Raw genomic sequence first — 15084 nt, 5'->3', positions numbered from 1 at the left:
TAAATGAAAGATTAAAGAAGATTGAGGTTTAAATAGAATCCAAAAAGAAAACTAATAGGAATGAGAAAGTAGAGATTAATAAACAGAACAACTACACTCTTGATAAATATGAACCTAGAGAAACATGTGTGAAGTATGGTAGTATTAATCATCTGTCTACTAATTGCAAGTCTGTTAAGAATGCACCCATGTTTGCACCTCCTTCTATGCCTAACATGCCTATGTCATCTATGCATGTCATGCCTCTACAAAAATTTAGATGAACATTTTGCTAATATGTCATTTGCACATAATCCTTACTATACTGCATTTAATATGTAACAAATGCCATATGACATGCCATTCTGGAATAACATGTATGCATAACCTGCCACACCATGTTAATCATAATGTGCTTGATGAATCTCAAACTAATCATGTATTTTAAAGTCCTACTCCCATGATAAAGGTTGATCTTCAATCACCTAAATCTAGTGGTAGAGAGTCTAAGAAACTCAAGAAGAAAGCTAACAAGGCAGGACCCAAGGAAACTTGGGTATCAAAATCAAATTGATTTGGTTTTGATGTGTGCAGAGAAACAGAAGGAATATATGGTACTTGGACAATGGATGCTCAAGGCACATGACTGGAGATTCTACCCTGCTCACAGAGTTTAAGGAAAGAGCTGGCCCAAACAATACCTTTGGAGATGACAACAAAGGATACACTATAGGATATGGCTTAATTTCAAAAGGAAATGTCATCATTGATGAAGTAGCACTAGTTGATGGACTCAAACACAATCTTTTGAGTATCAGCCAACTATATGATAAAGGCAACTCAGTTACCTTTAATTCAGAAACCTGTGTTGTCACTTGCAAAAAGGACAACAAAGTAGTCCTTACTGGAATAAGAAAAGGAAACGTGTACTTAGCTAACTTTAACTTTACATATGCAGATTCAATTACTTGTCTCTTTAGCAAAGCAAGTCAAGATGAAAGTTGGCTATGGCACAAGAAGCTATCCCATTTGAATTTCAAAATAATGAATGAGTTGGTCAGGAAAGACCTTGTTAGAGGCTTTCCTCAAGTTAAATTTTCAAAGGATGGCCTTTGTGGTGCTTGTCAGAAAGGAAAGCAAACGAAATTATCATTCAAAAAGAAATTGTTGAACCATTACAACTATTGCATATGGATTTATTTAGACCAGTCAATGTATTGTCAATTTTCAATAAAAGGTATTGCCTAGTGATTGTAGATGATATTTGTAACACCCCCAAATCCAGGGTCGGGGATTCAGGTTATCACGGTCTTTATTTCCATTCATAACACTTTACTTTAATGAAATAAAAAACTCCATATTTTGACCCCACAATAATACTCACTCCACAACACATTCTAGTCTCAGAGTTGAAATTGAAATAAGTAACAATCCTTGGAATACATAAGTTAAAAGTTATTAGAAACCCAAAATGATTACTTAATAAGTTTACAGTTCTTTGCCATTATCTGACACAAGTCACAATTATACATAAATGGATTCCCAAAAGCTGAACACCTAAACTACAGAGAAGTCTACCTCTGTTGTGTGATGAATGAACAAAGCAAGAGTGGGTGATACAACTCATAAAATAACAGGTATATTATGATTAACGATGCAATGTATCTTAATAGATATCTTAATGAAAGTCTTTATTATGCATAAAGTAACATTTAATAGATATAAGTTTTAAAAGGTGAAGTTACGAGATACTTCAACATAATCATATATCTTATCCACAAAATGTTTGAAACTACTATTGTTCAAAGTATCAACAATTTCCGAAGTTTATCTTATAGATGAAGTTATGAGATACTTCATTTGATGAAAACATCATTTTAAAACCTCGACCCTGCCAACACTCATCAATCACCAACCGTAGCCATTCTATTAAAGTGCCCTGGGTAGTGTTGCAGAGATATCCATACTAGATGGTGAACTCATTACGGGAGTTTGCCATGCCAGGAAGACAACTTATGATGATCAGTCACAGTAGTACAACCCCACAATTTTCTACATGTAGAGGAGAATAGTCGGATTTATTTATCGACCGCTCGTCGAACTCATAAGGAATGGACAATCTTAGTGGAACTTCTGGGCCAATAAATAAGGCTGGGCCGACGCCACTCGGCCACTTACGCTACTTCTAGTTCGAATAAACTCCATGATTCTGAAACGTAAAGCTCGTCTCCCTTTTCCCCAAGTAAAACTTGTTGATACGGCTCCACCAAGAAGCCATATCTAGTAGGAACCAAGAAGCTATATCTAGTTGGAAAGGAAAACTCACCGATATTTCCCAGGCGATGCCTGTTAATGGATTAAATTTGTTCCAAGGATTTACTTTCCGAATGTTGGGTAAGTAATCAAAAACTTCTTTATCTATTCAGCAACATCGTTGCGAATATAAAAATACAACACTGAGCAGGATCTCCTATTTTTGACGCGAATAATTAAATCCCATTCATAAAGAAGATTTAAGCTTAAAAAAACGGGGTTTGGGGTCCTCTCTATACTTTTTTAAAATGGTTTTGATAAGGTTCAAAAATAATCTCTGAAATTTTTAAAGTAAGGATGATTTAAATAATATTAATCATTTTCAAAATTATTAGGCGAATATCAAAGCATTATTCTTTAAGGAAATAAATAATATTATTTACTAAAATAAGGGATTCATAAGTCCTCGAATAAATATTCAAAACTAATATCCATTTAATAAATAAAATAAGTTTTATAAGTAGAATCTCTATTCGAATAATTAAAATAATTATTGATCGTAATAAATATCTTAAATGAATACTCATAAAATAATATTCACTTATAATTAAAACTATCGAATAAGTATTATTCGATTAATAATTTTAAAAACTATATACAATATACTCAGGGAACATCGCCTCCCGGTTTAGGTACAATGTTCAACTTGTATGCCCTACTCTAAGGGGATACGCAAAATATCGCTAAATACTAGCATAAGTATTATGTAGCTCGTAAGCTCTACTTTAAAGCAATTGTATTTGACAATGAAATATCACGATTTCAAACATGCATGTATATATATATATATATATATATCGTATCAACATGCTTTCCAAAACATACATGCATATATATATATATATCGCAAGATTTTGCCTAACAATACTCATGTATTTATCTCAAGATAATGTATATATACCTATAATCAATCACACAATGGTAATACGGGTAAAAAACAACAACATAAGTCAGAATTAATCCTCGGTCGGTTAAGAAACTAGACTTTTATCATGCATACCCTAACGCTCGCTTTCAAGCTTAAAGGTTTACGTTAGTCGCTCGCGTACCCTCGGCTCCACCATTTTTATAAAATTGACCGTTAAACATTTTAAGATGAATCCTTCTCGAGGACTTTACTAACTGCCTAAGAAACTTTACATAATTGTTTCGTGTTTTGATAAGTCTTCCAGGGGCCTTAAATATGGTTTCAAAGTTACTCGAGGGGTAGGGGTTCATTCGTGAAACATCGTTACTTAAAACGATCATTTCTGATAAACCGTAAATTTGATTAAAGAGATCCACATTTCAAAACGAAGCTTAAATCATAGCTATCTAAGATTGGCAGTGGTTAGTTCATATAAGTGGGTGCTCGGGTTCAAAAGTTATGTACAAAAACAGTCTCTAGAAAAATGGCCATTACGATGGTTGTACGTTAACGATTCCCAAATTTTAACCATACTAATCTACACCAAATCAACCACAATTCATCAACAACTCAAGATCCAAAATATTACCATTCTAACCATAACTCAAGATCTCAACTTATACACCTCAACTAAGTCAAAATATGATCAAGAACTTCAAATCTAACAAGTATCATTCACATCTCCATAATCCACAAAACAACTAACAATCAAAGATCTAAACATTATTTAAACAACTACTACACTTAATCCATCATCTAATCATCATAACAACTCAAACTAATCAAATTAATACTTATAGATGGAAGAGTTATACCTTCCTTGGAGCTTCTAAATAATACAAGAGCCAAGAAATTCCTATGGGAGCATTGATCTACTCTTAAACAACCTTGATCTTACCATTAAATCAAAAATTAGTTTCTTGAAAACAGTATTCATCATCTTTTTGGATGAATTATTAGAAATAGCTAGGAATGAATTTGAGGCTATGATTTTTAGGAAGCATGTAACTAATCAAGGAGTAGCTAGGATAAATACCTTGTAAATTAGTAAGAAGTGGAGCTTGGACTTCAATTTTTTAAGAAAAGAGATCGAGAGTTTGGAGCTTGGAAATGGGGGGAGAAGATGAAATTTTTGATTGGTTGATCTTAGGAAATAAAATGACTTTACTTGGTGGAGATTAATATTGCTAAAATATCTTGGTTTTACTTTATTAAAGTGATGACCTCACCTGCTTACATCGTCACAAGGACACTTGTCTACTTTCTATGGTTGGATGATATCATCTGCTCTAATCCTATTCATTAGTGCTAATTTCTTTCTTAATACCTTGGTTACTTGTATAAGCTTAATCCTTGGTCGCTTATTTATTTTACGGTTCACTTAACTCTCATTATTGTTGATCATTTGATAGGATCATATCCGGGATCTTTATTACTTGGGTTTTCCCTAACCTTTCTTAATATCTTATATTCTTTTTTGATCCTCTGGTATAATCCTTGAATGAATTCCTTTAAATCATCTTACCTTATACTTAATTCCTTCGGTATCTGGTAGATTTCAGGAAAAATCAAAGTGTTCGAATTCCGAATTCTGACGACCTTTACATACACTCATTTACATTATGGACTACTAATATGATCTCAGAATTTCCATAACAAAAACCCTATATGACGTGGTATAACGCCCTCCAAATCTGGGGTCTAGATCTGGGGGTTACTTGTTAATCTCCAACATAACACAAACTTGTGTAATAATTATACAAACATATATCTAACCACTTACATCTATCCAGGATCTTTTAAGGTTTGAGGTATGAAAATAAAAACAACGCACTATCTTTATTACAAGCCCCAAATTTAAAATCTCATAGAATCTCTTTATTACAAACCACTATCTAAACAAGTTTTAAAGTAAATTCATTTTATTTCAAACACATACCACTTCTATCTACACTACACCTACTCAGGTGGCTCAAACCTCTCCTCTTTTATTGGGATCAGCACCTTTGGTGCTAGAGGGCCCCGCTGCCTGACACGCTTATTTACCACGCGAGTCCGAATAGGTTTCATTTTCTTTATTGACTGAAAAGACAAGTGAATAACAATAAAAAGGGGATTAACCATAATTTGCTCAGTAAGTCCACAATATATCAACAGTAGTATAAAAAGTTAAATGAATCGGTAATCTGATTGTATCTGTAAAAATGTATCTCTGTAAGGCATAATGAAGGCCGCTGTCGGCAATTATCAATAAACTAGACTGGACACAAATTATAGTACTGTAATATGATGCTTAGTTAGATACAGTACAGATCCATGCTATTCACATAGATCCACGTTATAACGAGGGTACCCAGGCTCATTTATGGCCCCCGTATTTCATTCAAGGGTCCAGTTCATTACTGGCCCTAATCGTAACCATCTAGTCCAAAGAACAAGCATCCGGAACTATCGGTATGCTTTGATGTCATCTTAGTCCTCAAGATGCACATCATGATATAAGTATGGTATAATCTATTGGAATATGAATAGAGCATTCCGCGTATCAAGAGAAATCAGGAATCGAAGTGAACTGTAAACAAAAGAACAATAATTGTGTATCAGTGTATGTGAATATGAATTATCAGTGTTTACTGAGTTGAGAATTCGAATAGAAATAATCAATTCACTATTCCCAATTTAGAATAGGGGAAAAACTTGCCTGTCACGCGATCTACCACAAATATATCACAGTCTATAATACTGGCTCGGTCTGTCTCATTGGCTTCGTCTCTATCAAAGAAAGATAGTCATTTAGTCGACATGTATCTTAAACACGTCTCAAACCAACTTCACGTAGCCCTTATCGTCTACCCGTACGCTTACAATTGACTTGTATAATAATAACTAGCAATTAGAACTCGATTAACCACATAATTCACACTAGCACATAAGTCACATAGTCAATCTAGGATTAAAAACATTTTTAGAATTTAAATTGGATCAAGATCTGGCTCGTTTCCTAATTTTCGGAATTTGTTGGACTCGTCTCTATAATTAATAGGGTCTATAAGTAAATAAATATCGAAATCCGACTCGTTTCCAAAAGAAATTAAGGTTTGAAACTTTTTAATGAAAACAAATCATTTTTCTGTATCTAAGGGTTTCGTTTCGTTTAAATCGGAAAAATGGTTTAATTATTATTTAATAAATATGAATAAATCAATTTATTATTCAAAATAATCAATTATTCAAAATAATTGAACCTCAAATATATTTTTAAATAATTATTTGGGAAAACCCATAATTAAAAATGATTTTCCCATAATTTTTGGAATTAAAATATTTATAATGAATTATTGAAAATAAATTTATTAATTATAAAATAATTAATCATTTTAAAATAATTAATAGATAATAAATATATAATAAATAATTAAAGAAATAATTAATTTCGAATTTTAGATAATTTCAGATTTATTTATAAAATAAATTAATTAATTAATTACATTAATTAATCAATTTATAAAATAAATAAAACTGAATTTTATGATTTTTAAAATAAAAATAATTAAAAGTAAAATAAAATTTCCAAAAACAGTTTTATGAAAATGATTTTTGAGGAAAACCAGATCAAAACCGGGTTCCAAACCTGGTCTGAATCCGGGTTGCGAAGAACTCATACGGGTCGTCGGCCGGACTTGAATTATCCGGCGACAATACCAGTTTTCGGCGACCTCAATTCCGGCTGCACAGGGGGTTATTCAGCCACGATTTCATAGGGTTTTTAATCCCTAACAGCCCAGAAAACCAAACCCCAACTCCAAAATCACAGGCGATAACGATATCGTCTTCTCCGACCAAAGTCGAAGAACGCCGGCGACGTCGCGGCGTTTTCCGGCAACGTCAACCCAGAACTCGAAGAAACTAGCTGCAAATCACTCCTTACTTCATAAACCAACCCAGTCCAAGAAATTCCCAAATAATCATCACCGTGACCGGAAAAATGAAAACATCGCTTAAGGCGGCGATTTTCCGACGAACATAAAACGTAAACCAGATTCAATGAAACTGGTATCAATCAATCACAAATTTCATGATCTATAACTCTACATTAATGAATTAAATCAAAACAATCTTAAACTAAAATACCCAAATCTAAATTAAAACCCTAAATTAAAATTGAAAATCAATGAATTTAAACATGAAATCGAGAGTAAAATTGGAAAGTAGAGATCATGAGCTTTCGATTGATTACTTACATGGTGAATTTGGATCACAGAAACAACTTGAATCCAAGAACTCAAGAACCCTAATTTCTGGAAATTGGGGATTCTTTTTTCAGAATTTTCTGATTTTTTTATAATTAATTAATAAAAATTAGGCTATTTATAGTAAGTAAAAAATACTCCTAATTAAAATTAAGGCCCTAATTATACATCTAATAAAATTAACTGGCCCTAATTAATAATTTTTCAGTACTAATTTTTAAATTTTAATTAAATATATATAATATATGTCAAAATTTCCCAAAAATTGCGAATAATTCAAAATGCAAAGAAATGGAATAATTGAAAGTCCTATAATTTTATAAAAATAAAAATATGATTTTTGTGAGGTTTTTGACATCCGAAGGGGCCCGAAAAAGTCATTTTCGCGAAACGAGAAAATTCTAAAATAACTAGATGTTCAGAATACGATATGGTAGAAGCCATACTTGTCAAAATAAGGCCAATTATTTTATTTGAAATATCAGCTATTAAAACAAAGTTCGGTCATATAACTTTAATATGAAAGCTTTTAACAGAAAATAAAATATCCGATAAATACCCAGAAAATACCCTGACAACGCAGAACACATATAACGCAGAACACATATAACACATAACAGCTAGGATTTTATGACTAAATACACTTAATGACATAATAAAACACATAATTCATCTTTATTATGATAATATAACCGTAATTTACCAGTCGTTACATCCTTGCCACTTAATAGGATTCTGTCCTCAGAATCTTGCTAAGAAAATAACTGGGGATACTTTTCTAACATTTCACCCTCAAGTTCCCAGTTTAACTCTTCAACCATAGGGTTTCTCCATAAAACTCGTACTTAAGGTACAGAGTTATTTCTCAATACTCTCTTAACGATCTAGAATTCTTATTGGCAACCCTATATAAGACAAATCATCTTTGATCTCTATAGGCTCATATTCTATTACATGCCTCAAATCAGGATTATATCTCTTAAACATTGAAACTTGGAACACATTATGAATATGCTGCATATGAGGCGGTAAGGCTAAATCGTACGCAACTTTTCCAACTTTCTTCAAGATTTCAAGTGGACCAACGTATCGTGGCTTTAGTTTTCCTTTATTGCCAAATCTGGTTAATCTCTTTCAAGGTGATACTTTTAGTAACACATGCTCCCCTTATTGGTAATCCATATCCTTTCTGGTTTGATCTGCATATCTGCGTTATCGATTTTGCGTTGCCTCTAGTCGCTTCTGGATAAGCTCTAGTTTTTCCTTGGTCTGTTGAATCAATTCTGGACCTAGAATTTTATGTTCACCAACATCCCAATACACAGGTGATGTGCACTTTCTTCCATATAAAGCTTCATAAGGTGGCATTCCAATGCTTGCATGATAGCTGTTGTTATAGGAAAATTCCACTAATGGTAAATGCTCGTCCCAACTACCTTCAGAATCAATTGCACATACTCATAGCATATCTTCAATTGTTTGAATCGTTCTTTCACTTTTCCCATCCATCTGCGGATGATAAGCGGTACTCATATTCAATTTGGTGCCTAAGCATTCCTGAAACTGTCTCCAGAATCTTGAATTAAAACATGGATCTCGATCGGATACAATAGATACAGGAACTCCATGTCGCATTACAATTTCATTGAGATATAAGTGCACCAACTTGTCTAGCGAAAAGCTTTCATTGATTGGAAGAAAATTTGCTGATTTCATTAGTCAGTCGATAATAACCCATATTGCATCATGATTTGCTCTGGTTCTTGCAAGTCCTACCACAAAATCCATCACTAGATGTTCCTATTTCCATTCTGGAATATCCAATGGTTATAGTAATCCGCTTGGACATTGATGTTCTGCTTTGACTAGCTGGCAAGTATAACATCTACTCACCCATTCCGCTATTTCTTTCTTCATGTCTGGCCACCAAAAGTTGTTCTTCACATCTCGATACATTTTTGTGCTTCTTAGATAAATGGAATATCTTGAACTATGAGCATCCCGTAGGATTTCTTCTTTTAATTTTGGTACATTCGGTACCCAGATTCTTGATGAAAATCGTAGAATTCCCTTATCATCTTTCTGACTTGTAATTTCTTCTCCCGTTAGACTGTCTTCTTCGACTCATTACTTCCTCTTGGCATCTTCGGAGCTTTTCCAACAGTTCGGGTTGAAATGTCATTACATAATTCATTTCAGTGAAATCTTCTAGAATACGAACATCAATTTCCAATTTATCAAATTCTTTGATCAATTTCGCTAAAGAAGTTAATATATTCAATCTTTCTTTCCGACTTAGCGCATCTGCTACGACGTTTACTTTCCTGGATGATAGCTGATGGTCACGTCATAATCTTTAATTAATTCTAGCCATCGCCGTTGTCTTATATTGAGTTCCTTCTACGTAAATATATACTTTAGACTTTTGTGATATGTGTAAATTTCACACTTTCGCCAAAAAGATAATGTCTCCAAAGCTTCAGTGCAAACACAATTACGGCTAATTCCAGATCATACGTGTGATATTTTTGCTCATGAGGTTTTAGTTATCGAGAACAATATACAATTATTTACCATGCTGCATCAATACGCATCCAAGTCCTCGGTATGAAGCATAGCTGTAAATGACAAAATATCCTTGCTCGTCTGGTAGTACTAATACGGGTGCGGTCACCAATTGATTCTTCAATTCCTGAAAACTTTTCTCGCATTTTTCATCCATTACGACATTTCATTCATTCGAGTCAACTTGGTTAATAACGTAGCTATCTTTATAAAATCCTTAACAAATCTTTTGTAATAGCCAGCTAATCCCAAGAAACTTCTGACTTCCGTCGGTGTCTTTGGTCTTTCCTAATTTAATACAGCTTCAAACTTTGATGGATCAACCTTAATCCCTTCAATACTGATTATGTGGCCTAAAAATTGTACTTCTCTTAACTAGAATTCGCATTTCAAAATTTTGCGTAAAGTTGCTCCTACCTTAAGTTTCCCAAAGCAATTCTTAAATGCTCGACATGTTCTTCTTCAGTCTTCGAGTAAATCAAGATGTCATCAATAAATAGAATCACAAATTGTCCAAGTAATTCTTGAATACTCTGTTCATTAAATCCATAAAGGCTGCTGGTGCATTAGTTAAACCGAATGCCATTACGAGGAATTCATAATATTCATATCTGGTGCGAAAAGCAGTCTTGGGGATATCTTTGGCCTTGATCTTCAACTGATGGTACCCTGACCTCAAATATATCTTAGAAAACCATGCGGCTCCTTTTAACTGATCAAACAAATCATCGATCTGTTGTAAAGGATACTTATTCTTGATAGTCAACTTATTCAATTCACGATAATCAATACATAATCTCATGTTGTCGTCTTTCTTCTTTACAAACAGTACCAGTGCACCCCATGGGGATACACTGGGTCTTATAATTCCTCTGTTAAGAAGGTCTTGTAATTGCGTCGCTAGCTCTTTCATTTCAACTGGTGTCATTCGATATAGAGTTTTCGAAACTGGTTTCGTTCCTGGTGCCAAATTAATAGTAAATTCGATTTCTCGGTCTGGCAATAATCCTGGAAGTTCATCTGGAAAGACATCAGGAAACTCATACATAACGGGAATATCTTGGATTCTTGGACTTTCCTTTTCAGTATCCAATATATAAGCCAAATAAGCTTTACATCCTTGACGTAGTAATCGTTTAGTCTGCCTCATCATCAGGAACTTTTCCGCTGTTTCTCACCTCTAAATATTACCATTATAATATCCGCGGTTTGCAATTTCACTTTCTTATTCGCATAATCGATCTGCGCATTACTACAAGCCAACCAATCCATTCCTAGAATAACATCAAACTCTCCTAACTTTAAAGGTATCAAGTCAATGGAAAAGTGATGTCCTGCTATTTTGATAGCATTCGGGATATACCCAATCTACAGGGACTTGGTCGTCTTTCGCTAATTTTATAATTAAAGTTTCGCCCAACCGTTGCATTTCACAACATATCTTATCAATAAATTCTTTGAAATAAAAGATCTTGTTTCTCCATAATCAATCAATACTTTTACATTAACCAAATTCAAAGAAAGCGTACCTACGACCATGCTTGAACTTTGCACAGCTTCCTTCATTGTCATATTAAAAGTCCTTGCTCTAGGCTGGTTCTTCTGTGGTGGTGGAGGTAGTGCTAATACTCTCGGAACACTGGTTGCCATCGCTGCTCCTCTACAATCCTTGAAAGATGTCCTTTCTTTCCACATTTAAAATAAGTAATATGACACTTATTGAGTGGCATTTATGACACTTTATTACGATCCATAAAGCTTTAAATTGGTGTATTTGTACTCAAGTTACTGGTATTTTAATGTGTTTTATATGTTTTTGCATTTTCAGGCATTTTCCAGGTAATCAGGTGAATTCATTATTTTGGTGCTAATTTAGTGTCAGGGAGGTGTTGGAATAAACCTAGTGGAAGACCAGCTCAAATCAAGAAGGAAAAAAGAAGTCAAAGTTTTGAACAGTGAGCCAGCGCGCCCGCATTGTTAAAGCGCGCGGCCGCGCCCAAACATCTGAAACCCAGCACGCCCGAGCTGGTGAAGCGCGCCGCCGCGCCGCGTCGGATAGAAGAATCCTGATTCTACTTGGCTTTTGAGAGAAAGACTTCTACTTTGCATGGGGCTGCTATATAAACAATTTTAAAGCTCGTTTTCAGAGGATACCAAGTTAGAGACATAACAGAGCTTAAGGAGAAGACGGCAAGAGACCTATAGCACAATTCAACAAAGGCGAAGATGATCTAGTTTATTCTTGTGAATCTTTGTTTTGAGTTATAATCTTGGATGCTCGTTTCTTGTTTTGTTAACCTACACTCCTGTGTTAACCTTGTTTTATTATTCATTATAAAGACTACGTTTATTATACCATGCTTTCATCAGAACCCACGTTGATGATGAGTCCGATTATGGGCTAATCGTTATCGTGGGGTTCTAGCGGATATATTTATGGATTTCTTCAGTTGATTTGTTTCAATGCCTTAATGTGTGGTAATTGTATGATAACCTAGTATTAGTTGTGCGTATTTGTCTTATGAGCATCGCGAACTTATAAGATAGTGTGTTAATCCTTAATGAAGCGAAAGTAAATTTAAGGGTTTAGAACTTGCCACGCTAGCATAGGTTCAAGTATTTGTTATGCATAATTCATGGGTAATTTTAACCATCTTACTTACTATGTAATCAAGATAGATAACTTGTGCTTAAACCGTTATGTTGTCAAATTCTATAGACATATAGGGTCTCAATATAATTGGTGTCTATTCAGCTTCTATCTCTTTTGTGGATGTCTGGTAATATGGTATTCGTGCAATGAAAGTTGGTGTTTATCAGTTTTGTGTTATCTGATTAGTGTCATCACCATTGCATGCTAAGGTTAAGAACGAAAAGGCTATTGAATGAAGTACTTAATAAAGTTAGAATCCCATGTTTGTCATATATATTAATTCAATCATTCTTATTCCCTTAGTTATAATTGCTAGCATTGAATAATAACCATACATTGTTGCTTACGAGCATAAATTATAAAGTTAACCTAAACCAGTCCTTGTGGGAACGAATCCGATTTATATCTTATACTGCCTGCGAACACGTATACTTGCGTGTAATTTTAGCGTGTGTTTATCGACTAAAAAGTTTTTAGTGCCGCTGCCGGGGACTCGATGTTAATTTTTAGTTTATGTGTTTTCCATCAGTGGTCGTTAAAGTTCATTGACTCGGACATTGTTACTTAATTGTTTCCTTGTTTTATTTAGGTACTCTAGCGAGGGTGTATGCATACGCGTTCACGGTCTCGTAAGAGAACTCTGGATAAAGCCGAGGAAGAAGTTGTGGTGGTTTGAAGGGAAGTTTTTGAAGAAGAAAAGAAGGTAGAAGAAGAAGAGAAAGTCGAGGAACCAGTTTTAGTAGTGATGGGAGATCAAGCAGAAAATCCTAAGGCTTTGATGGTTCTCAGCCTAAGATCAATGACATTCTGTCAAGCATCATCAGGCCAGCCATCAGGGCTAACACTTTTAGATCAAGTCAAGAACGATTCAGATGATAGAAATCAGTTCAGTTTGGGGGTTCTCCTACTGAAGTCCCCAACATGCACATCAGATTTCATCGAGATCTGCGATACTTTCAAGTTCAATGATATGACTGAAGATGCTATCAAGCTACGACTCTTCCCATTCTCTCTGAAGGATAAAGCTAAGTGCTGGTTACATTCTCTACCAATAGGGTCTATCACCACTTGGGAATATCTTGCTCAAAAGTTTCTCACTAAATTCTTCCCTATGGCGAAGACTGCTGCAATTAGGAATGCTCTTACTCAGTTTGCACAGCAAAATGAAGAATCTCTGTGTGAGGCTTGGGATATAAGGAGATTCTAATGAAGTGCCCACACCATGGCATGCCTGATTGGATGATTATAAACATCTTTTACAATGGATTGGGTGCTACTTCTAGACATATGCTCGATGTAGCATCAGGAGGAACCTTGTGGGCCAAGAGCTACGATGAAGCTTATGAATTGATTGAACTGATGGCTGCTAATAAATACTAGAATCCTTCTCAAAGACTACTCCGGGAGAAGTAGCTGAAATTCTGGAGTTGGATGCAACAACTGCTATAGCTGCCCAACTTAAGCTTTGACGATGAAGATGGACACTTTGGCTAATTATGGAGTTAATCAAATCACTAGTGTGTGCGAGCTTTGTGCTGGTGCCCATGAGACTGATCAGTGCGCAATTTCTAGTGAATCAGCTCAGTTCGTGAGCAACTTTCAGCGTTCGCAGCAACCCGTGCCAGCCACTTATCATCCCAACAACCGCAATCATCCTATTTTCAGCTGGAGCAATGCTCAGAATGCGGTTCAACAGCCGTATCAATAGTATCCAGCTAAGCAGTACAACCCCCCTGGTTTTCAGCTATCGCAATATGCACCAAGGCAGCAACTCCAACAGCAACAAGCTAATGAAAAATCTGAATTAAAGGAGTTGAAACTTATGTGCAAGAGTCAAGCTGTTTTTATAAGACCTTGGAAAATTAAATTGGACAAATTACCAATGCCTTGCTAAATCGTCAACCTGGTACACTACCTAGTGACACTGAAGTTCAATCACTTTGAGGTCTGGAAAGGTTGCGAATCCCGAACAAACTCAAGTGTCGACTGAAGAAGCTAGGGTTGAGAAAGAAGTAGAGCAGCAAGTAGAAGTGGAACCAATGAAGACTACTGTTGAGCACACTCCTCCTGAGGGTAATACAGGGGAGAAACAGATCTATCCTCCACCGCCTTTTCCTAAGCGGCTGCAGAAGAAAAAGCTGGACAAGCAATTTAAGAAGTTTCTGGAGGTGTTGAAGAAACTTCATATCAACATACCTTTCGCGGAGGCTCTTGAGTAAATGCCTAGTTATGCAAAGTTTATAAAGGTATTGTCTCTCAGAAAGTGAAGCTAGATGATTTAGAGATTGTTGCTCTGATGAAGGAATGCAGAACTGTGCTGCAACAGAAGTTGCCTCCGAAGCTTAAGGATCCAGGAAGTTTCACTATTCCGTGTACTATTGGAAAAGTGTCTTTTGACAGATGCTTATGTGACTTGG

At 35.1% G+C, this 15084-nt stretch overlaps 1 non-coding gene across 1 annotated transcript; it reads right to left on the bottom strand.

Annotated features, from left to right (window-relative positions):
• Nucleotides 1–13793: 13793 nt before the first annotated feature.
• Nucleotides 13794–13896, bottom strand: LOC141702772 (small nucleolar RNA R71). Its single transcript, XR_012567258.1, has one exon. It is a non-coding gene; the product is annotated as a small nucleolar RNA R71 (small nucleolar RNA).
• Between the last annotated feature and the right edge of the window lie 1188 nt (nucleotides 13897–15084).

This window comes from Apium graveolens, unplaced genomic scaffold (assembly GCF_009905375.1).
Source record: "Apium graveolens cultivar Ventura unplaced genomic scaffold, ASM990537v1 ctg5673, whole genome shotgun sequence".
Classification (NCBI taxonomy): Eukaryota; Viridiplantae; Streptophyta; class Magnoliopsida; order Apiales; family Apiaceae; genus Apium; species Apium graveolens.
The sequence above is the reverse complement of the archived record's forward strand: the minus strand, read 5'-3'. Positions and strand labels throughout refer to the sequence as shown.